This window comes from Protopterus annectens, chromosome 1.part1 (assembly GCF_019279795.1).
Source record: "Protopterus annectens isolate FY-2018-M chromosome 1.part1, PAN1.0, whole genome shotgun sequence".
NCBI lineage: Eukaryota > Metazoa > Chordata > Ceratodontiformes > Protopteridae > Protopterus > Protopterus annectens.
In genome coordinates this window covers 912,677,229-912,703,352 of record NC_056726.1, presented here as the reverse complement: position 1 = coordinate 912,703,352, position 26,124 = coordinate 912,677,229, and the positions used below count along the sequence as shown (strand labels likewise).

Sequence of the window (26,124 nt, the reverse complement as noted above, 5' to 3'; positions counted from 1 at the left end):
GCCTTAAACAGGAAGGCAATGGGAAGGGAAAACAGCAGAAGGAAGGTAATCAAGGAGAACTAGCTTAGTGGGCAGGTGAAATGTATCAGAATCAGCCAGTTACACAGGCAGCAGACCAGCCCAGCACACCACTATAAACTATGCAAACACTTTTCCCCCTTGTTTGTTCCCAAAAACTGTGCACCACCGGTGTATACAAATGGGGAAATTTTACAAAAGGAAAGCAAATCAAAAAATGTTAGGGGCTGCTTTTGCTATCATAAACCAGCATGTGCAAGGTGCTGAGGGTGGTGAGGATGTGAATGCTGCCGACCAACCCACAGTGAGGAGACGGAGAAGAGTGTACAGACCCAGGGTAACCTACCAAGGGCTATATGAGCTGGAGATAGTGGAGTGCTATAGGGTGGACAGAGACCTCCTACAGCAAATTGTTGAGCTGTGCCGGCCATGCCTCACACACAGAACTAACAGAGGGGAACCCATCCCAGTGGATACCAAAGTATATGTAGGCCTAAGAATACTAGCTACAGGTACCTTCCAAAGACCAACTGGGGATATGATGGAGATTTCACAGGCATCAGCATCCAGGATACTCCACCAGTTCCTGGATGCCATGTCAGCACATGTCGGTGAGCACGTATATATCCCCAACACCCGTGAGGTGTTGGTCAGAAATATGCGTCTCTTGCACCAAATAGCAGAATACCCTGAGGTAGTGGGTGCAATAGACTGCATGCATATACACATCAAAGCACCACCTGGTGAGCAAGATAGGGTCTACATCAACCACAAGGGCTTCCCCTCCATCAACTGCCAGGTTGTGTGTGATGCCCAGGGCATAATAATGAATGTGTGTGCTGGCTGCCCTGGAAGCTATCACGATTCCCACATCCGGCATCTGATGCAGCTGTACCAGAGATTTGCCAATGAGAACATCCCACACGGTCACCTAGTGGGGGATGTTGGATATGCACTGGAGCCATGGCTGATGAGACCATCAGAAATACACACACACCTGAACAAGAACTCCATAATGAGGCACACGCACAAACAAGAATCATAACAGAGCGTGTGTTTGGGATGCTCAAGTCATTCTTCCGGTGCCTGGACACATTTTGTGGAGCCTTGCATTACTCACCAACTACATGTACCCAAATTGTCCTTGTATGTGCCATGCTACACAATATAATCCTGCGGAAACAGCTGCAGCAGGAGGAACAGCATGGGGCAGGGCCACACAGCCCCCCACCATTGCCAAGGCCTGCACAGGCACAGAGTGACTTGGAGAAGGAACAACCTGAGCCTGCCCCAGTAGGCAGAAGGAGGCATGCCCAGTATGCCCTGGCCTTGGCAAAGAGGTAACGCATAGCACATGCACTGACACAGTAGGGACCCAGGAGATGACACCTCTCTCTGACTTGCACATACAGTAAAAGGGATGCCTAACATGACACTACCTGTGCTCAACCATGTATAGGGAGCGTACTATGTGCATCCGACATAGGCAGTTCTGCAGCATCACCCTCAATACTAGGACACCCACAAGATAAGTGACTCACACATGCCAGTCAGGGGGGGTCACATACCCAACAACAGTCACAGCCAGCAGGACAGGTGTAGACAAACACAAACAAATGCTGTACTATGGCCTCTGAATGAGGTCTATAGGTAACACTCCCCCCCCCCCGGCCTACATAGACAGACTACAGCAGGCCAGGCAGTTGGATGTCAGTTGTGAAGGCTAGGAAGTCAGAAACTAATATGTAGATAATTAAAAGCTAAGATCTGTAGTACACTGGCATGCCTCTAACCAGCACGATAGGTAAAACTACAGGCTGAAATGGAGTACACGACATACCAGTACAGTCCTAGCAAATGTGTACAAGTGTCAGGTGTGGCCCCCCCCCATCCTATGTAGACTTATAGTAACAGTCAGGTGTGCCCCCCACTCCTGTGTAGAAATGTAGAAATAATCAGGTGTGCCCTCCCCTCATCCGACATAGAAATATAGTAACAGTCAGGTGTGTCCCCCAAATCTGTGTAGAAATGTAGAAATAATCAGGTGTGCCCTCCCCCGCTATGCAGAAATGTAGCAACCGTTAATGCCAACTGACCGATAGATACCCTGCAGACACATCATGCTACCTGTAGGTGTACAACACAATGGTCAGCACCGCAGTACAAACTACCTAGACTTGATCCACACATGCAAAACAGATGGCCATACTGGGCATGCTCACACACACAGAGAAATGAAGGCAATGTAATGACAAACAACATACTGAAAGGTCATACTGGGCATGCTCACACACTTAAACACATGAAGGCCATGTCTGCAAACACCAGTGGACCAGACATATCTGGCAGTCACAGTTCTTAGTGCAGACACATGTCAGTATGCACCACTCCTGCCTTGCACACACAGTGGATAGGAATACAGCCATATATGTAAGGACAACACACTATAATAAGTGAAAGGCAGACGGACATAGATGTGTGGAAGAGGGTGACCATGACAAGGAGTCATCCAGCCCTGTCCCACCCAGCACACAGCCAAAGGGCCCCAAACACATGAGGTGCAGATGTCACCCACTGCAGATAATAGCCACCAGTATCTGTCAGAATTACAGACTATGTGGTGCATGTACCAGCTGTGCAACATGACTATACAAGGAAGTAGTCATGTAGTAACTGTGTACACGTACCTGTGATATATGACCCCATGTGTGCCTGCATGTGGCATGTCAACCCCTAGATGAATGGGTTCTGGCCCATGCACACACTGCCCTCCCTATAGCCCTACTATGATGAGCCTGCTGAGATTATCCAATGTGAAATACACCCTTGGAAGAGCTGTAGCTCCATAATCTCTGTGGCGTGTCCCATAACTGTGTACTGCTGTAGTGTGATAAACTAATTAGGTAAGAGTTCTAACCCCAGACTTAGCAAGTGTCTGTATGTGTGTCTGACTGTGTAGAGAGCAATGCTTTTTAGGATACTCACACTCCTTACAATTCATATACTCAACTTTGGCAAGGCTGCTGATGTCACCCACCTATAAATACACCTCCAGGAGCATTGTAGTGCGTCCTATAATTGCGTCCTGCTGTAGTATGATAAAGTAGTTAAGTAGGTGTTCTAACCCCAGACTCGGCAGCTGTGTGTGCATGTCTGACTGAGTAGAGAGCAATGTTTTTAGGGTACTCACACTCCTTACAATTCATATAATCAACTTTGGCAAGGCTGCTGATGTCACCAACCTAGAAATACACCTCTGGAAGGATTGCAGCCCAGTAATCTCTGTAGTGCATCCTTTAACTGCGTACTGCTGTAGTGTGATAAAGTAGTTAGGTAGGTGTTCTAACCCCAGACATGGCAATTGTGTGTGTGTGTGTGTGTGTGTGTGTGTGTGTGTGTGTGTGTGTGTGTGTGTGTGTGTGTGTGTGTGTGTGTGTGTGTGTGTGTGTGTGTGTGTGTGTGTGTGTGTGTGTGTGTGTGTGTGTGTGTGTGTGTCTGTATGTCTCTGACTGTGTAAAGAGCAATGCTTTTTAGGGTACTCACACTCCTTACAATTCATATACTCAACTTTGCCAAGGCTGCTGATGTCACCAACCTAGAAATATACCTCTGGGGAGGCTGTAGTCTAATAATTTCCATAGCACATCTTGTAACTGTGTATTGCTGTAGTGTGATAGTTATGTAGGTGTTTTAACCCCAGACATGGCAATTGTGTGTGCCTGACTATGTAGAGTGCAATGCTTTTTAGGGTACTCACACTCCTTACAATTCATATACTCAACTTTGCCAGGGCTGCTGATGTCACCAACCTAGAAATACACCTCTGAGAAGGTTGTAGCCCAGTAATCTCTGTAGCATGTCTGGTAACTGTGTACTGCTGGAGAGTGGCAGTTCTGTATGTTTTGTGTGTGTTTCAATGTCTGTGTACAGTGCAATGCATTATAGGCTAGTCACACACAGTACATTCCAAATGCCCTGTTTTGTTAATCCTGCTGATGTCATCCATTGTGAAATACATCTTTGGGGAAGGAGTTTTCAAGTAATCCCTGTGGTGTGATATAGACCTCAGTCAGGGGTTCTATACCCACACATGTCGGTTGTGGATGTTTTGAGAGTCTCTCACTGTCTGTGTAGGGAGCAATGCATTTTAGACTATTCACTCACAGTACATTTGAAATGCCCTACTTTGGTAATCCTGCTGATGTCATCCATTGTGAAATACACCTTTGGGGAAGGAGTTCTCTAGTAATACTTGTGGTGCGTCTTATAACAGCTCCATGCTGTAGTGTGATATAGACCTCTGTCAGGGGTTCTATACCCACACATTTCAGTTGTGGATGTTTTGTGTGTGTCTCACTGTCTGTGTAGGGAGCAATGCATTTTAGGCTACTTACTCACAGTGCATTTGAAATGACCTACTTTGATAATCCTGCTGATGTCATCCATTGTGAAATACACCATTGGGGAAAGAGTACTCCAGTAATGTCCGTGTACTATAACTGCGTAGTGCTGTAGTATAATACACTAGTTAGGTAGGGGTTCTACTCTAAGATATGACAGATGTGTGTGTGTTTGTAACTCGTATCCTGTGTAGAGGTGGTCATCAGTGTGTGACACCCATGGCCAATGTGAAGTGGGTTTTGCATATTTCTTATATGGTGGCCCTACTATATCACAATGTCAACCATACTGGGATAACAGATGTAAAATAGCTGAGAGGCTGGGGTGCAAAGCCATACCCATACATGTGACATCAAGGCCAGGCAATCATAGTTAGCAACCCCAGTATTACCCTGATTACACTCTCTACCCATGTCTCGTGCACACAAATACCTAGGCAACAGCCAGTATGTGGGTAGTACACTGCATATTAGCCACCGATAGTGACTATGGAGTGACAGCAGTGGGCTACAGAGGGCATGTCACCCTGCTTATCTGCCCAATATGCACGTACATGCAGAAAGTGCACCTTTCCCATGTTCCCCAGTGGACACCTGCACCACCTGTGGTGCCTTCACATGTGACCCACAACGGACATACCATGCCTGACAACATGCCCTGTATGGACAGATGCCACTGACACCAGGGAATGCTGTTAGCATGCTATCAATGTAGGTGCAGGGTGAACCTGCTGCCCATTACCAGATGTTCTTCGTGTTTCACTGTTGCAGTCATTACATTTGGGTTATCTGCTTGCAGTAGCCCTCAGTCGGCCTGATTAACAAAGTCTTTGGTCCTGCGTCAGATGCTGTCCTTTCTTCCATGATGTCAGGTCATCAGGGGTATAAAACATGCAGCCGACGTCATTACATCAGTCTTTCTTGCTGTGTGGTGCCCAAAGCAGAAGCAGTTCGCAAGTGCCGGTCGTCCGACTCCTGAAATTTTTGTTTTCAAGTTTCAGAACTGAAGTCTTTAACTGAAGCTAAGTACCCCATTGGGAAAACTTTTTCTTGCTCCTTACCAATGTCAGTAAAAGTTAATAATTTGCTGGATAGCTCGCCTACCTCAGTCGGTAAAGCATGAGACTCTTAATCTCAGGGTCATGGGTTCAAACCCCATGTTGGGTGGCAGTATTTTCTCATTACTTGTGGAAAGCAAATACCTCACCTTTCATTCATACTGTATTCCTTGACTGGGCCCTGACTATGATGTACCTTGCTGTCAGTTTTGTGCTTTATTTAATCAGCGCACTATCCTTCGTTGGTATATTTTCGCCTCTAAATATTTTGGTTCTCGGTTTAATTATCCAGAAATGTTGTTGGTTCGCCATCCAACTATCGGGATTCCAAAAAATGCAAAGATAAAGATAGAGACAGGCCACCTAGGTCCAAAGCTGCCAACAACGCTTCTCCTAAGCCAGTCGCCAGTTCACCGGTACTCAGTGAGGCGCTTTCGCAGCCCCTGATACCTGCTGCTTCTGATTCGCAGGCCTCTACTGAGACCCATTCAGAGTCTGGTATGCCGCGAGATGCTTCAACTGTGGAACCTGTGAATGTCTCTACCTTGGATGGGTCCGGAGCCGCTGTGCAGGCACCGGCTTCTGAGGGTCTATTCAGGCCTATGGACTTGCATATTAAACCGACGCCTCCTTCATCATTTAGGCCTAAATCTCGAACCATGCCTAAGAAACTGATGCCCAGGCTGCATGCTCAGGCTTCTATGCCTAAAAAACAAATGATAAGAATGGCTGAAGATCTTATAACTTTAATCAGGGGAAGCCGACCTCCCCCTTCTAAGAGACCTAGGACTGAAGTTTATGAATCTTCTGACCAGGATTTTGATTTTTCTGATTCTTCTGATGATCTGGATTTGCCATTATCTACTTATGACGATTCTGATGCAGAGGACTCTATGTCCTCTGGTTCCCATCCAGAGGATTTTTCTTTTGGTGAAACCTTACATACTCTAAGGGAGCATTTCCACTGGGAAAGCCAGGATTTTTTCAAACAAGAGGCTTAGGGATTTCTTACTCCTGCCTCAGCATAGGCCTTTAGTTATACCTCCTGTACTAGACATTGCTGATGATGCCTTTTCGGAATCTAGTTTGGCCCCTGATTCTTTGCCTCCTGCTCCCAGAAAACCTGACAGATATTACAGGGTTCCTGATTCACACAGGTTTCTTTTTAAAAATCCTATTGTGGATCCAGAGACTATTTCACAAGGACCCCAAGGCATTAAGGCTTCTACTGCTAAAAATCCTACCCCTTCTGATAGAGACTCCAGGGTGCTGGATAGATGGGGTAAGAAGGTTTACACTTCTGCAACCTTGGCTATTAGGGCTTTAAACTGTCAGTTTCATATGTTAAAGTATCAACAACATGTTATTGGGTTGCTTAAACAAAAAATGATGTTGATTCCTGACTGTGCTGAAAATAAAGAATTACAGGATTTAATGCATTCTGCTGAACAGGTTGGTAAAAATACTTTGCAATGTGGATTTGATTCGTTAGAGGCCTCTTCCAGGGCTGCTGTTACCGGGTCTGTGCTCAGGGGGCATGCTGGGCTTAAGGAGCAATCTTTGCCTGATCATTTTAAAGCTAAACTGTTGGATGCTCCCTTAAATCAGGAATGCCTATTTGGCAACAAAGCTGAGGAAGTTCTTAAAAAGATGGAATATAAAGCTAAATCTATGCAAACTATTAAAGATTTCTTGCAAGTTCAGCCTCCTAGATTTAGTAGGCATTGGCCCTCTAAGAATTGGTCCTTTCCAGCCCCTTCCAGGTCTTCTCAAGCCAAAACCAGACACAGCAGAAACTCCAGATTTCAGTCCCAGGGGGCACACAAGACTAAGCAATGGGGGATTTCCGCACCCAAATCTGGGAGTAGTAAGACTCTCCCTATGGAAAACTGTCTCAATGACTTGCTTTTAAAACTCCCAAGCACTTCCCAACTGAATGCCCCTTTAGGCGGAAAGATTGGTCTGCAGGCCAAAAACTGGAACTCATTACTCAGGATAAATGGGTTTTAAATATAGTGTACCAAGGATACAGATTTCACTTCCACACATTACCAACACCAAGTGGGTGGCCATATCTACCCCCAAACCAGTGGGCAGAGGCCCATAATCAAATTCACTCTCTCTTAAGCATGGGGGCTATTCAGTTGGTACCAGAAGAGAAAAGGGACAATGTTTCTATTTGAGACTTTTCCTGGTACCCAGAGAAGGCAATACATGGCATCCTATCCTGGACCTTTCTACTCTAAACACCTTTCTGGTGATTCCAAAATTCAAAATGCTGACTCTTCACCAGCTGCTTCCTATGCTAGGCAAAGATGCATGGTTGGCAACACTAGAGTTAAAAGAAGCATACCTGCACATCCCTATCAAGGAGTCTTTCAGAAGATTCCTACACTTCAAAGTAGGCTACATGCACTATCAGTTCTCTGCACTGCCCTTTGGCTTATCTACTGTGCCCAGGGTATTCACAAAGTGCATAGCTCCAGTCATTACATTTTGCAGGCAAAGAAATATTCAAATATACCCATACCTGGATGATAGTCTAATACAGGCAGAAAGCCAGGACATACGTTTGAATCATCTAGCCTTTGTTCAAAGGGTGCTGACTTGTCTGGGGTGCACCATAAATGAAAAGAAATCATACCTGGTACCCTGTCAATAAATTATATTCCTGGGAGCAAGTTTGAATACAAATTCCCAGATGGCTTTCCTTACACCAGAGAAACAGATTAATTTGACAACCTACTTCAAACAAGTGGCCACAAAAACCTAGCTATCTGCAAGGCAAATACTGCAAGCCTTGGGGTTCATGGCCTCCTGCATTCTTCTAATTCCATATGCAAGGCTGCATATGAGGAAACTTCAATGGTATCTCAAAAGCCTATGGTGTCAACATTCACAGCATCGAGAAGCAATGATTCCTATCATACCTTGCCTATGCCTAGAGTTCCTCTGGTGGGCAGAGGCCTGCCACCTAAACAGGGGACTACCATTCACACTACCCCCTGCCACCCATACCTTAACAACAGATGCATCAGACTATGCATGGGGGGCTCACCTGGCAGGGAAGTGCATTCAGGGCAAATGGAACCCAAGTCAAATGCACCTGCACATAAATCAAAAGGAAATGTTAGCTGTACAGAATGCTCTGACAGCCTTCAAGGACCACATTCTTCCAGGACAACTAATGGTAAAGATGGACAACACCACTGTCATGTGGTACATAAACAATCAGGGGGGTACACATTCTTATCCCCTCTGCAGACTAACATTGGCATTGTGGAACACAGCCTTGAGCTGCCAAGTGAATCTACAAGCTCAGTTCCTGTCAGGAAAACTAAATACACTGGCAGACTGACTAAGCAGAAACATCATGGACCCACATGAGTAGAAACTGGAACCAAGGATTTTCAACATGTTGACAAGCAGGTGGGGGAGCCCAGACATAGACCTGTTTGCCTCCCCCCAGAACCATAAATTGGACAAATGTTGCAAAAGGATTCCCCACAAGCTAGCTTGGAAAGTGGATGCTCTATCCTTCAGCTGGAAAAACCTATCTGTTTATGCCTTTCCTCCTCTGCCTTTGCTCTCCAAAGTACTACTAAAGATCAAACAGGACAAGCCAAGAATGATTTTAATTGCACCAGTCTGGCCTCACCAACACTGGCACCCCCTCTTGTGCAGTGTGCCATGCTTGGCATGTGGGAGGTGTGCACATCCTAGACACCATCCATGTCATGGACTAAGGAACACATACATGGCAGGTGATGCACAGCATTGGCCACACACAATAATCACCCAGGTGACTGGATGGGGGATACAATACCCATCTGTGTGGGAAAATGCAAAAACTACAGCCCTGAGCCACAATGCAAACCATTGTTATGTGGCCTGATGCCAAGGTATACCCATCACCTATCCTTGTATAGCCTGCTGGCACAGTTGACTACCACACACCTGTGCAGACATGCAATTATGCATGTCAGTACTGGCACCCAGTGTGTTTGTGTGTGTGTGTTGTATGGTGCATATGGCTACATCCACACTCACTACAACCCCCATGGGCATACTGAAGCATGCTGTCCAATGTCTGACACCTCCTCAAACCTTTGCCCTTACGATCTCTGTATGACCCATGTGGTGCATGTGATACCTGCACAGTGATTCCTTTCCAGGAAAACAGCTTTCCTTTTAGCAATCACTTCTGAAAGAAGGGTATCTGAATTACAGGCCCTTATGGCAGTGGAGCCTTTCATCATCTTTCATGCAGACAGGGTATCCCTCAGAACCAATCCCTCTTTCATGCCCAAGGTGGTATCCAGTGTGGCTCTTATTCAGTCCATTCATTTACCTACCTTCTTTCCTAACCACCAGAACAAAGGGGAATGGATACTGCACTCCTTAGATGTGCACAGACAACTTGGATTTTACTTGGATAGGACTAAACCTCAAAGGAAATCTGAATAACTGCTGGTGGCATTTGCTGGAGGGACAGAGGGGAAAGCTATTTCAAAGCAAACCATTTCAAAATGGATAGGCCACTGCATTCATTTCTGCTATAAGCACCATGGAAAACCTATCCCACAGGGCATCAGACCCCATTCAACCAGGGCTGCATCTACCTCCAGAGCCTTTCTCAGGGGCGTCCCTACCAGGGACATCCTAGAAGCTGCTACCTGGAGTTCTGTACATACTTTCACCAAGCATTATCATTAGCCAATTTTCTCTAAATCCAGAGCTGGCTTTGCCACTGCAGTCTTGCAGGGCCTTATAGCTTGTCCTAATTCTATTTAAATTCCTCCTCCCAACCTTAGCTTTGGGAATCTATCCAAATGTAATGACTGCTACAGTGAAACATGAAGAACATAGTACAAATTGGTACACTTACCATACATGTAGATGTTCGAGTGTATTCACTGTTGCAGTCCTGGTTACCCTCCCTCCAGCCCCCTTTCTTCTTTTGGCTATACCTCTACTCTCCCTTACTATGCTCAAAAAGCTTTTTGGTGTATTTGCTTTTTTGTTGGAGGTATATCCTTGTAATTATAGATTTAATTGCTTCCCATAAGGGGGCCACCTGACATCTGGGGCAAGAAAAAGTGATATAATGGTGTCGGCTGCATGTTGTATACCCCTGATGACCTGACATCATGGAAGAAGAGACAGCATCCAATGCAGGACCCAAGACTTTGTTAATCAGGCTGACTGAGGGCTACTGCAAGCAGATAACCCAAATGTAATGACTACAAAAGTGAATACACTTGAATATCTACATTTATGGCAAGTGTACACAATTGTACTTGCCTGCCACAGGTGGGCAAGACTGGCACATCTGATGATAATCCGTGTTCACAACATGGGCCAGACACCCCAGGTACAGTTCCACATGTCACTGTACATGCATGTGGGAGGTGTGCACATCCTAGACACCATCCATGTCATGGACTAAGGAACACATACATGGCAGGTGATGCACAGCATTGGCCACACACAATAATCACCCAGGTGACTGGATGGGGGATACAATACCCATCTGTGTGGGAAAATGCAAAAACTACAGCCCTGAGCCACAATGCAAACCATTGTTATGTGGCCTAATGCCAAGGTATACCCATCACCTATCCTTGTATAGCCTGCTGGCACAGTTGACTACCACACACCTGTGCAGACATGCACCCATGCATGTCAGTACTGGCACCCTGTGGGTTTGTGCGTGTGTTGTATGATGCATATGGCTACATCCACACTCACCACAACCCCCATGGGCATACTGAATCATGCTGTCCAATGTCTGACACCTCCTCAAACCTTTGCCCTTACAACCTCTGTATGACCCATGTGGTGCATGTGATACCTGCACAGTGATGTGTTGTGGCAATCCCACTACTGATGATTTGTACTCCTGGCCCTGCCAAGTGTGTCAATGTGTGTGCGTCCCTGTGAGACTGTGGCTGTGTTGATGCTGGCACCTGTTCATGCAGATAGGCACTTGTACATCACCTACCTTATATGTACCATATCCCTGTTGCAGATGTCACTCACCATCACATATATGTTCTGAGTACTCCACAACAGGTAACCCATGTGGCACATCCAATAACTGCATCTAACTGTGATAGCACTACATAGTTGTTGGGGGTTTTACACCCTGTGTTGGTAGGTGTGTGATACAAACATGCTACAGTTTTACTCTCCCACTCCTCCCTGACAGGTATTTGCCTCTGTCTGCCTGTCCCACTCCCTGTCTGGTGGATGTGGAGACCCAAGCCTGCTTTGCTTAGGCAGGAGCATGTGTATTTTAAGTGATGCTCATGATCAGCTGATGGCCTCTGCATGAATTGCAGCCCTCCCCTAGCTGATTGCATGTGGAACAGCTGTGGTAACATTCCCATAGCCAATTGCATGGAAATGCACTCCAATATCTAGGAACATCATGGTGGTGTTGGCCCTTTTCATTCACTGTGAGCAGGAACTAGATCTGTTGTTCAGCAAACAGCATCTCAGATGGATTGGGGAGTTACCTCTAACAACATACACTGTGGAAAGAGGGCAACAAATAGGAGGGGGATGTGCCTGATCTGACTACAGACTGTAAGTGCTGCTATACTGCATTTGGAGTAACATTGGTTTAACAGTGTTTGTCTGGATGTGGCTATCATACATGTTGCAGTACCTGCCATGTCAGTTCCATGTTTATGAGGAATCCCCATCTGCAGGGTCATCTGCAGACTGGCCAGTGTTGTGCCTTTGGTTTCATGTGTTAGTCACAGAGAATCTATCTGTGGACTGCAGAAGGCAGTGTGAGGATTGCAGTCTATAGATGGTGAAGGCCGTGACAGTTACTGACTTCATATCCCTCATAGGACATATGTTGCAACAAACCCTCAAGACCTCAATACCCTGAGTAAGGGTATGTTGCAGACTATCCTGTAACAGCAGCAACCTGCTTAATGTATGGCAACAATTCTCCACATGTGTGCCTGTGCCCCAGCCTCTGTTCTCCACCTACATTTCAGGCTTTGAACATATGACATGCTGTAGGCAGTTGTTCCATAGTGGGCTGTGAGTACATCACACTGCCATTGCTGTCAGCAGTCCACTTCTGTTGTATCCCCCACACATACAGTGGGGCTGGGGCTATATATGTGTGGGCGTCACCTACACAACACATGTGTGCTCTTATGCACTCCAGAGGCCAGTGTATGTGACAGTCAGGGGAGCACCATAAATGACCTAGGCTGTTAAAATATGTGGGAGTATCAAGGGTGAGCTGCCCTAAGGTATCTGGATGTACAGCACTGTATACTTCGCCTATATTTACATTGCTTACATATCCTGGGTTAATGCAAGCCTACCGCCTCCTGCCATACAGATTGTTCGGTTTGTCAGTGTGCATGTGGTGGTGTCAGTTATGCCTTATTATGTAAAAGTTATAACTTATTTGGTCACATGTCTTTACCACCTACTGATGTTGTACAGAGTGTAGATAGAGACTACTGAACTATACACCTGCATTGCATACTGTTGACCATTTGGTTTACTGTGGCACAGTCTGTCCTCACTATTGTACAAATCGAAGGACTTGGCCTGGACAGCAACAGTTGTGAACCTTTCCAGACTACTGTAGTAGTATAACTGTTTTACAGTTGCATTCCTCTGTATATATGGATGTCAGTGTCTGAACAGCTATATGACATGGTATATAGAACTATAATAGTACATAATGACAGGTATTACAGTTCTGAAGACCTGTGTGTGGTGTTTTCCCTATGAACTCTCTGTGGGTATATGTTGCAGGCAATGAATGTCATTTGTATGGGTGGCCCATACAGTGTCCAGTTGTTCAGGTGTTAACTGTCGGCATAATGGCTGTTCCATATTGTGTGCACCTTCTACATATGTATCGTACTGTACATATATATCTGCATGTGTATGTGTAGTCACATGTATATACATATATATGTATATATATATATATATATATATATATATATATATATATATATATATATATATATATATACATACATATATATACACATATATATATATATATATATATATATATATATATATATATATATATATATATATATATATATATATATATATATATATTTATGTATATACACATATATGTACATATGTATATATGTATCTGCATATCTGTGTATCTGTATCCTGGGGATGTTGATGGCTTCCACAGTTTACATTTCCTATGGGAGGCAGAATGTACTGCATGATATGTCACCAATACCAGCCTGACATCATACAGATGGCATGTAGTACTGTTAACATCTTGTGCCCATGTCATGTCAGGTCCTGGTTATGGGTTCTGCAACACTTAGTAGTGTATTGCAGGGTGGAAGTGTATGGCTGTAAAGGGGAGGCCTATTTGTACAAGATGTATAGTGTGTGGGTCCTCCCAACCCCATTAACTGTGCATGTGGACATATGTGTGTTTGTTACTCTGCCATTGCTATCTACAGATGTATGGTCATATATACCGATATAGAAATATAATTCTGCTTACATATAAATAAGTATGTCCGTATATACCTACATAGATGTATATCTATGTACACATATGCAACTTGCTGTGTATATGTAGACATATAGGTGTAGACACATATATGTGTTGATGTAGGCATTTGCATGTATATATGTTCATATATATTTATATAAATGTATAGAGATTTAGAAATTATATATATCTACATATATAGATATGTTGTATCTGTTTACATATTAATATATTTCCACACACATACATCTAAATGATGGTATACATTCTCTGTACTGTTGCATTACTGGACTGGATGATATGTTAGTGAAAACATCAAAATTGTGTGTATCTGTCATGGCTTAGTGGTAAATCACTTTGTGTATGGTGTGCAGGGTCCTTGGTTTGAGCACTGCAGGAGCTGTTTGTTTTGTTGCTGGGCAGAACACGGCCCATTGGATACAGACAGATTAAGGAATTTTTTAGCATTTGTAAGCGGGTCTGTGCGGCATTAAGCACTGTATACACAGGTTAAGATATAGAAGCTAGCTGACTGTAAATTACTGTAACCGGAAGTTGGCAGTGCTTAGCTCCGCGCAAACCTGCTTACAACTGCTTTACAGTGCCTTAATCACTCTGTATCCAACAGGCCATGTTCTGCCCGGTAACAAAATGAACAGCTCCTGCAAGACTCGAAACCAGGACACTGCACACCTTACACAAAGTGATTTACCACTAAGCCATGTCAGCTATGCACAAACATCGTGTTTTCACAAACATATCATCCAGCCCAGGTATTTAACACTACAGGGAATGTATTCCACCAGATAGATGTATGTGTGTGTGTGTGTGTGTGTGTGTGTGTGTGTGTGTGTGTGTGTGTGTGTGTGTGTGTGTGTGTGTGTGTGTGTGTGTGTGTATGTGTGTGTGTGTATATATATATATATATATATATATATATATATATATATATATATATATATATATTTAAATGGATATAACATATCTATATATGTAGATATTGATATAGAAATATATGTATATATATATATATATATATATATATATATATATATATATATATATATATATATATATATATATATATATATATATGCCAATATATACATAGATACCCATACATCTATAGATATATATGTATACAGCCATATGTCCACATATATACAGCAATAAATATATATATATATATATATATATATATATATATATATATATATGTGTGTGTGTGTGTGTGTGTGTGTAAGCATATATATGGTTCACCTTTCAAAGGGAGAAAATCATTTCTCCGAAAGATGAAAGGTCGAAAGTATGTTTTCAACATTGCAAAATCTTGGAATAAATGCATCGAATGTGCAATGAGTGAATGTCGCTATGCATTCGTTCATTGCAGATTCGGCATTTTGGGTGTGAATTGCACTATAGTGGGGATCGGGAAAATTTCCCTTTCCCCACTGTAGTGAGATCTCAGAGTTGGAATATTAAAGTAGAGGCGGTGTGGGGGCCGCAGCCCCCCAGATAGGGGGTGCAGGGGGCCTTGCCCCCCTGCATTATGATATGTATTCCAACTTGCAGTTCAAAAATCAGCGAATCTGCTTTTTGATTTGCTGAGTTTTGAAATCCGGTGCGATTTGAAATAATGGATTCGTCCTTTCGGTTCACAGAAAGGGCCATTCAGAGAAATGAATTTCTCCCTTTCATAGGTAAACCCATATATGTATATATATATATATATATATATATATATATATATATATATATATATATATATAGAGGTATACATGGACGTACATCTGTAGATGAAATTGGGAACATAACCAAAACATATATGTTCACATGCACTATTAATGGGTTTGAGAGACCCAAGCGACATATGTCTGGCACAGATAGGTATCCCCCCCCCCCCACAGCCAAACACATCTGGCCTGCAATACACTACCAACCTTAGCAGATCCCATAACCAGGACCTTACACAACAAGGGCAATATATGTTAACAGTACTCCATCCCACCTGTATGATGTCAGTCTAGCATCAGTAACATATCATGCAGTACAGTCAAGTGAAGTGTCATGCTTGGGGGAACCCCCTGGGAAGACTTAGTAAGTAGCTGGAATTCCTCATACGATCCAACAGGCCTACACCTGACAATGGATTCACCACTGTTGCCAAGGACAACCACAAATCCACCATGTCAGCTGGGAACTACCACCCAGTAGCCTGATGAGCTTGGTCTGCAGGGACATGGAACTTATCAACAATGAACCCATGGTCAATGTCACTGGTAATCTTAAAACCCTGGACCCCGCCAATGTTGGACTTGTCATGGCAGAGAATACCACCTGAACCTGGTATACCTCCTTGACACAATCATGACAGGTGTAGATGAGGGTTAGGAGGTGCACACAGCATATGTAGATCATAGCAGGCTTTTGTACACCATCCCACATGTAGGAATGTATGTAGATGTTAAGGGATCTATTCCATTCACAGAAAATGTTTCCCCCAGGACTGCTTGCCAAATGCCAACATTCTACAGGTGCCATCCCGTGGACATACAGTCCTTCCCAGGTTGTAGATGTGTTAATGCCCTCCTCCACACTGTAGAGGTGTGCATTAATACTGGGGTTGGTATAACTCACTGATTATGGCTGTTGTGGACACATCCACCATCATTGCAGTTACTGTTGCATCTATTTCCCCACATAGCTGTCTATAATACTGTACAGTGTATGTTATCAGATTGGTTAATTGTTGTTTACACCATTCACAGTAGTAGAGTGCCTCACACCCTCCTAAGGGTAGGGCTATGTCACCAGCATTGGCACACCAATGTTACTGAGGTGAGGATCGCAGTAAAGTGGGGAAAGGGACATACGCCCTGCTGTTAGCATGTTCAATGTCATTCAAATAGCAGACTGCATATATACCAATGTGTGGTTGTGCCTATCCATTCTTGGTGGGATTACATGGGCAACAAATGTGTTACCTGCACAAGGACATACCTCCATGTGTACACACTTGTATCTGTACTGCATCCAAACCAAAGGCTCTGAGTATTGTACCCAGACATGTCATGTGTACCACCCACTACACTTACTGATGTCCACTGCAGAAGGCCTGCTGACACCACTACACCCATCAGCCATGTGGCACATGGACAACCACAACACAATCAGAATAGATAATGGTGAAAACAATACAACATTTTTAATTAGAGCTATAATGCATCATGTCTGCACAGCTACACCTTCCAGGATGTTAGCATTTCACTTTACTGCTGACAACATGCTACATAGCATTCCATTGCTATACTGTTGTACATTCACCCTGTGCATCAGCACCATGTCAGCCTGCCACTGCATCAATGTTACTGATGACAGGGTGTGACACAGGTATCATCATATGCACAGTGTGTGTTGTTGGTTTGCCAGAGGCCTAGGCTGAGCCATACAATTGACAATGTGTGTTTGGGTGTGTGAGGGGGCTGAGTAGTGTTATGGGCCAATGGTGATGTTGTGTGTGCAGGTATGTGGTTGACCTAGGTTTGTTGTTTATGTGTGTGTCTGCATGCACACAGTTCCTCCATGTGGCTACCCTATACGGGGATTTGTGAGACAGCTGCAGACTGTACCTGGCAGGGTTTGCAGTTCACCATCTCCTGCCATGGACACGGGACCTGTGCCAGATAGGGTACTGTCCCCCAAGGTTGACAAATGTCCAATGGATCCAGGTCCATCCTGGGACTGGCCAGGGCCACGTGCACATGGTCTGCTATAAGAGACTGTGGACAGCACCACCCCCCACAGTGCTGGGGCTGGTACTGCCATTACTAGAGCAACTGTGACTGGTGGGACATCCACAGTGACCTCCAGCTGCTGATGTTGCTGGCATATGTCCGCATGGCTGTCACAAATGTCCCGCCATGTCATGACGCATAGACATGACATTGCTGATGAGATCCAATGTCTCACCCCACTGTCTATCCATGACCTCGGTGCAATTATGAATGGCATCTGCTACGTCACGGATGCTGTCATTTACAGAGGTGTGATGAGCCCTCTGCGCCCTTTGACCCTGTCTGATGTACCGTTCCATTCATGCCTGTGCCTCCATGACAGCCTGGAACATGCATGTGGTAGATATACATGTGGCACATCTGCCAGTGGCATGATGACCAGCAGTGAACTGACAAGCACCCCTGAACATCTGCCTATGTGGAACCCCGCCGGACATCCGGCTATGGCTGCTGTGTCCTGACACACGTGCCATGGATACCACACTGTCCTGGCCAATGCCAACCGTAGACTGTCTCTCAGCTAAGGCCAACGGTGATGAGGTATGTAGAGGCAGTGTGACTGTGTGCGTGGATGGGATGAATACTTGTGGGATTTCAATTGGTGGCCTGTGCCTCAACACAGCTATCCTCATGGTCACTGTCTGTATCAGTGACATTAGATTCTCTGCAGGAAGCACCCAGCCCCATCTTGCCACCTGTGAGGAGAAAACAGGGAACAGACTGTAAGACCTGTACATCACCGCTAGACAGTACACACACACACACACACACACACACACACACACACACACACACACACACACACACACACACACACACACACACACACACACACACACACACACACACACATACACACATGCAGTCGACATACATGACGACCCATACACTCCACCAGACAGCAACTACAGACAACTCCAGCACCCCCATAAAACACACAATAGCAGGTGATGGTGTAGTACATTATCACACACAGACCTGTAATTACACACATGTCAGCATGCAGGACATGTGGTGCTCAACAGCATGCAGTGCAACTGTAGTCAATCCCCATTACCAACATTATACATGTCTGTAATGCATGGCTTCTGTTAGTAGGTGATGGCCCTCTTCCTGGAACACATTGCACCCATGTCCACAGCATTACATCATTTCAGCACCCTGTCATGTACTGTGTACCATACCTCACAGGTGTACACGCCATTGCAGGATGTGTATCTGCGTGTCAGTTATGTTTCCTCTGCTGCTCACAGCTTCTGTGTGTTTCTGGATTATATGTGGAGATATGTTTTGTGAATGCCTGTTGTGTATTCACAGATGTCATCATCAGTGGTGCATGTATGAGTGATAGAATACCATTAGACCGACCACAGACACAATGTACTGTACCTATGGTGAGGGTACAAACCATTATTGACATGGCACTCTCTTCCATGACATGCCATGGTGCAACACTACTGCATATGGCAACACGACACATACCTTATATGTGACATATGACCTAGGCAGTCAATTGCATTATGAGCCATATGTGTCAGTTGTGCAGATGCTGATTGGGATGCATACCATTTGTGGGTGCATATGTGTGCACACACATATCATGATGGTGTATAGCAATAACTGCTATGTGCACTACTGCGGTCACAATACCTGGCAGGGATATAGTAGCATGGGCCATCATCATGAGCCAGTAGTTTTTCAGTCAGGCCTGCAAATGTTCCCCAAACCTGCATGTTTGCATGCTAGACACATGCACAGCCCTTGGAGGTCACACAGTACCATCACTAGTGCCGTGGAGTCAGGGTTATGTCTGCTATACTTCATGACCTTGACTGTGTGCAGATATAGCCATTCTCAGTGGGTTTGTCTCTCACCTTCAGTGCACTGTTGCGTTTCAGGATGACACACCCTCACCATCTCCTGCTACATTGCAAATGCTCAACATCTGTGGCCTACACATGTGTGTCATATTGCTGTATCCAAAACTAGGAACACCATGTGTACTGGCATATTCCGTCAATGCAGGGCAAACATGAAGGTGTATAGTGGCACCAGCATTGTACAGATGGGGATGTCATCCCTGGGTTGGGGTGAGGTGTAAATTGTGCAGCACATGTATCATAACTGCAACTTCCTGGACTTCGCCAACATGGTGCTGGTACATCAGAACACATTGCAACACATGGCTTTGGCAATGTCCCTCTATTATGCAGGTCATATCTGTATTGAGCTCTGGCTGATGTTGCCTGTGGTACACATAGGTTCATAGGTGAGCACTAGTCTATTGGTCCTGGGGCCTACATAAGCCTAGCTACAGGGGTTCCCAGGCATGCACCACCCAATAATGTTATTCCCCTGTGCCCCTGTCAGGTTGTGGCACAGATGTATTATCCAGGGTGAATTCTCCATTTCCCATCCAGTTGTCAAGTGTTTTTGTAAAGAGTGCCAATGAGTAGCATTGTCTGACATGAATGGGTAGTCTGTTCCAAAGTGTGGGAATTCCCCAGGAGAAGGCCCTATCCCTCCAGTATGTTCTGTTAAATGTGTTGATGAAGTTTAGGACCCTGGAGCGTGTGTTTGCAGAGGGATTGGGATTTCCTTATGTGTAACATGTTCATCTGCTCTGTGTATGTTAGGCAGATGTCAGTTGTGCCTGGGCAATGTGCACTTGAGTGTAGCCACAGTTGTCTGAGATGGTCTGTGTATTGCATGTGTTTGAGGCTGGTAATCTCATTAGTGAGGTGTGTGCTCTGTCAGTGAACATGTACAGCATGCATTATGGGTAGGTGTGTTAGATGTGTACATGGCCTACACCATAGCTATGACATGCACAGTATATTGCCAAGCATGACCTTAAACCATACTCACCAGCATCCTGCCGCTGCCTTGCTTTTATCCCAGAGGTACCTATATTGGGATGAGATAGAGTTGATGTCAGTGGCCACAGCTGTGGCATTGCTACAGGGTGGGAGCAATATTACAGTAAAACAACAGCTGAAGTCCACAGTACTACAGATTATGCACAACTGATTATTAGTACTACACAGCAACAAACTCCACATCTCACATATGCATGATCTAGCTATACAGATGCATACACAACAGTGGTCTACTGATATGGCCTGGAACCTTACCTGCATGCTCCATGTCTGGTGTGTAGGTAGCACCCACCTCCATGACTGTATAGGTCTGTAGCTCTTGTGGGCGGGCAGGTGCCACCAGGCTCATGCGCAGCTCCTCAACTCTGGTGAGGCAGGGATGGATGTTACGCTCCCCCCCTGCTGCAAGGTGGTCACCCCACATGGCAGTGGCACGGCGACGTACATGGCAGAGCAGGTCACTACAATGACGGCGGACCTGCCCATATGGAATGGCTGTGCATGCCCACCTCATTCACCCTGCAGACCACATCATTCCACATGGAAGTACCCTCATGCTGGTCATGGCTTGTCCTGGAAAACAGGAGCTGATAGTGCTGGATGAGGCTGGTGAGTATGATGTCATCCTCAGTGGTACTGTAGGCTGGGTTCCTTGGATGTGTCATTGTCCCTGAAAGACATAAAGATGGAAATATGTCTGAGCAACTCATATGGCATGGTTACTATAATACAATACACATATCAGTCTCCCGCCACCATATCAGCTCCAACTTAATGTTCACACAACGCAAGTGGTATGTCTCTGGTTCATCTACCATTGGGACATATATTGTATTGTACAACACTTTCTGCTATGTGTTTATAGACATGCTCCCTGTGGGGACACTAGAGTTGCTGGGCTGTTACAGAGTATTTCACCTGCATGCTATTGTCACTGTCACTATGTTTCCACATATGCATGTGGTATGCTTGCTATGTCATTGCTACACATCTGCCATTCTGTGTTATTGGGGATATCTATGCATGCTGTTGGACATGTTCTGAGATTGTGTGGACTATTACAACCCACATATGTTCCATGACAGTGACACAACAGTATGTGTAGGGGATATTTGCCAGCAGGAACACCTTTCCCGCCTAATGTGGACATGTTACCAGGCCACATCACATCTGAGACCCACCAAGGAACCTCATTATCTACTGTTCTGGCACTACCTTCATGTGGAACCACCTCAGGGGATGGTGTACCCCCCCAAGAAAAACACACAGACATATGTCTGTCACCCACAGTTAGGTCCAGGGTCTGGTGCATAGGGAGCTCCACAGAGACATGGGGTATGTGTTACATCACCTGGAGGCATGCAGTAGACATACACAAGGTTAGACATGCATGCTCCTCCTGCTCAGCCCACAGCGCAGGCACCTTTATGACCATGTAGATGCTCAATGGCCTCCACATTCCAAATGAAACTACCCATCCACAGTGTTTCCCCACCACATGTGTCATATACCAGCCCTGTATGCTGTCTTGTTTGTCACCCACCCATACCTACATACCAATATGTACCTAATACCCTTCACCAACATAGATATCCCACCTTATCAAACAATTGCGAAGTGTCCCCAACATGGGTTACACACCACACACCACACTCCATTTTGCAGCCATGTACTGGTGTTTATAAATGTTGTGTATTGATGTGTGGTGTTCTCTCACACATGTCATGGCAGGGGACATGTATTGACATACACACACACACACACACACATATATATATATATATATATATATATATATATATATATATATATATATATATATATATATATATATATATATATACCTATACATGTCAGTATTATGTATATGTGTGTATGTCTGTGTTTGTATATATATATATATATATATATATATATATATATATATATATATATGTAGACATACACACACACACACACACACACACACACACACACACACACACACGCACACACATGCACACACACACACACACACACACACACACACACACACACACACACATATATATATATATATATATATATATATATATATATATATAAATAAGTGTTCCAGCACTCGAAATAATTCCAAATAGCCAAAGTTATATGAAGTTTATTAGACAACCTGCCCAACACAAACACAGACCGGTGGCCGGTTTCGCTCAAAGCGTCCTCAGTGTGCAAAGACATCAGGCAATAGCCCAGCTTTAAACATATAACAATCAAACTTGCTAAAAAACATTTTAAAGACACATGCGCTTGTTTAGCCATAATTTACCATCAACCCTATATGACGTTGATTAAACTGTGTATATATTACCATAAAGCCCCCAGAAAACTAGTGAAATATATAAACAAATGAAAAAATATAAATATGAAATATATGCTTGAATAAATGCCAACACCCAAACCTATACTGATACCCATGTTAGATCTAATATAGTAAGGGAAATAAATTTAATCTACTATTACCTAGCTGAATTATGAATATCTATATCATACCTGCCAATTGATATTATAAACATATTTGGTATTAAGTATATTTACCTATCACAATTCTGCTTAGTTTTATTTCTACCTTTAACTATAATATAATGTAAAATAACACCATATTATAACTATATGAATTTCCCTTATCTACATAAAAAACAAGAGTAAGGGTATGTTTATAAATTGTTTAATCTTCACCAATGGTCATTGAGACCAGGTTTAAATAATGCCCCCAAATTCACTATCCACCTGCGTTCCTTTTGTGTTAATATCCTATGTTTATGAGCTTCATTGGTATCTTGCATCACTACCATATCCAAACCTATGAATACAAAATGTGCTTTAGTATGAAACATTTTGTGTTTGTACAGGGCACTACGAGATCTCTGGCATTTAATGTCACTAATATGAAGAGCAATTCTTTGTTTAAACATGCAGGAAGTCTGTCCTACATAGAACGCTCCGCATTGACAAACAGCCATATAAACTACCCATGTACTGCTGCAAGTAATTAGATATTTAATATCAAAAACCTTCTTGGTGTTAACAGATGTAAAGGACTTGGTTTTAGCCATGAGTTTGCAGTATTTACATGTTCCACAAAAAGTGCTCCCCACTAAGTTGGTATGTATAATGGACTTCTGTACCCTACCCTTCTTAAAGGAAGAGAAATGTTGTCCAATGCTTTTACCCTTCCTATATCCAAAATGACATTCCTGATCAACATAATTAGTAAAAAATGTGTCAGAATGCAGAACATGCCAATGTTTGGCCAATGTATTCTTAATACGGAAGGTATTACTACCATAAATAGTAATAAACCTAACATATTGTGTGCCAACTTCCCTTTCAGTGTCAACCAATAGTGCTGATCTGTCCATTTGGCTAGCAGCGTTGTGTGCTTTTATAACACCACTTCTGTTATAACCTCTCATAACAAACCTATTTTCCAGTTCTAAGGCTTGTGTCTCATAAGTATTGGTTTGTGAACAAATGCTACGAACTCTCTGAAATTGGGATCCTGGTATGTTTTGGATTGTGTGGGGGAGAGTGACAACTACCAGCATGCAAAAATGCATTTTTAGAAAAAGGTTTTCTGTGTAAATCAGTAATCAAAAATCCTTCTCTAGAATTTTAGCAAGTTTGATTGTTATATGTTTAAATCCGGGCTATTGCCAGATGACGTTGCACACTGAGGACGCTTTGAGTGAAACGGGCCACCAGTCTGTGTTTGTGTTGGGCAGGTTGTCTAATAAACTTCTTATAACTTTGGCTATTTGGAATTATTTCGAGTGCTGGAACACTTATTTTTTTGGCGTTTGTATTGGATTTGGATTCCGAGCACCACATTATATATATATATATATATATATATATATATATATATATTTTTTATTTGCAGTTTGTTTGCCAGGATGGTCCATTAGGCCAAGAAGAACCCATTTTCAGTGGAGTCCTGGGGAGAAAACCTCCATAACAACAAAAGTTAGAAACAAGTAATTGTAGAAAGCTACACAATAACAACAGTTATAAACAAGTAATTATGTAACAGTGAATGCAGAAGTACAACTAAAATCATAGCGTTTACAGATACAATATGAAGCAAACAATCAAGGATAAGAAAAATAGGAAAAATAGGAATTTTTGTAATTTCTTGCTAGTACTTTATGAGGAAAAGAAACGAAACTAGGAACAGTCCACCAGTAATGCTGAACAAAGAAACTCAGTTCAATCCCAGCACAAGCACAAAAGGCACTAGCGAAACCAAGTCCAATGCAGAACAAGGTTACAACAACAAGGTTAAGCACTTTCATCCAAGAACACAGATTTACTCACACAATTTACACTCTCCATACTTTTTTATAACAATACAAAATACACACAACAAATCTATCCTTATACACCTTTTAGGCCAGTTTGAGTTTGGGGTTAATGGGAGATGAGTGAAACAAAATGTAACATGATGGTGTACAGTAGTTGACATTTAAAAGAAGACATTTTTTTTCTTTTTTGGGAAAAAGCAGCTTTTGAAGCTTGAAACTGGACAACAACAATTTGAATAAATGTTTGGATAGTAAGTAGTGCCCCATGGGGTTGAGATTTTTCAAGAAGTAGTAAACATGAATGCAACAAACTATTTGATGGCTTCTGGTTTTCATTCATAAAGTTTATAATGGAATGTAATGATAAAAAAATTTGTTTATTACTTAATGAGTTGGACGATTTAAATGATGCAATTGTACATGATTTATGTTTTGAGGAATTTGACTGTATTATGAATCCCAGTTTAGCTGGGGGGCTGGAGAAAACAGTAAAACAGTGGCGCAAAAAAACTAGAAACTTGATAGGGGATATTAGCAGTAGGGAAAAGGTGATGTGTATATATGAGGGGAAATGAGCAGGGTAGCTATCAGCATATAAATTCTAAAGGAGGGGGGGGAAAATCAGGCTAAAGGTGGGAATTACTTCCCCACGAGTGCCAAGTTCACAACATATAACAATTACAAAACAAAAAAATAATGACGGTGAAGCTTATGAAACCGACAAGGGGTGGGATAGTTTTGTACTATACTATTATGGCGAAAACAAAATCATGGAAATACTGTTAAATTAATTCTGGCAAATACATATCATCATCAAGCGCGAAGAACATAGGATACCACAAGTGGACATTATGTTTATGTTGGAAGATTTTTAAGAAAAAGTTAGTAATGAACTACTGAATTTTTTTTTGAGAATAGATGGTACTATTCTCAAATCCAAGTGGTACAGGTACATCATTAGTTACCTTAGATTAGATTTCGATATCTTTTCTTTTGGAATGGAAGGTAATAGCGGGTTGAAGCTGTGTTATAAAATATTCCAAACACAGTGGAAGCATTAAGAAAATCTACAAAGGTGGAAGAATTTTTTTGCTTTGTGAATTGACATTGAGTG

At 43.3% G+C, this 26,124-nt stretch overlaps 1 non-coding gene across 1 annotated transcript; it reads left to right on the top strand.

The window, feature by feature from the left end:
• The first annotated feature begins 5,512 nt into the window (after positions 1-5,512).
• TRNAK-CUU lies at positions 5,513-5,585 on the top strand. Its single transcript has one exon. It is a non-coding gene; the product is annotated as a tRNA-Lys (tRNA).
• The last annotated feature ends 20,539 nt before the right edge of the window (positions 5,586-26,124 follow it).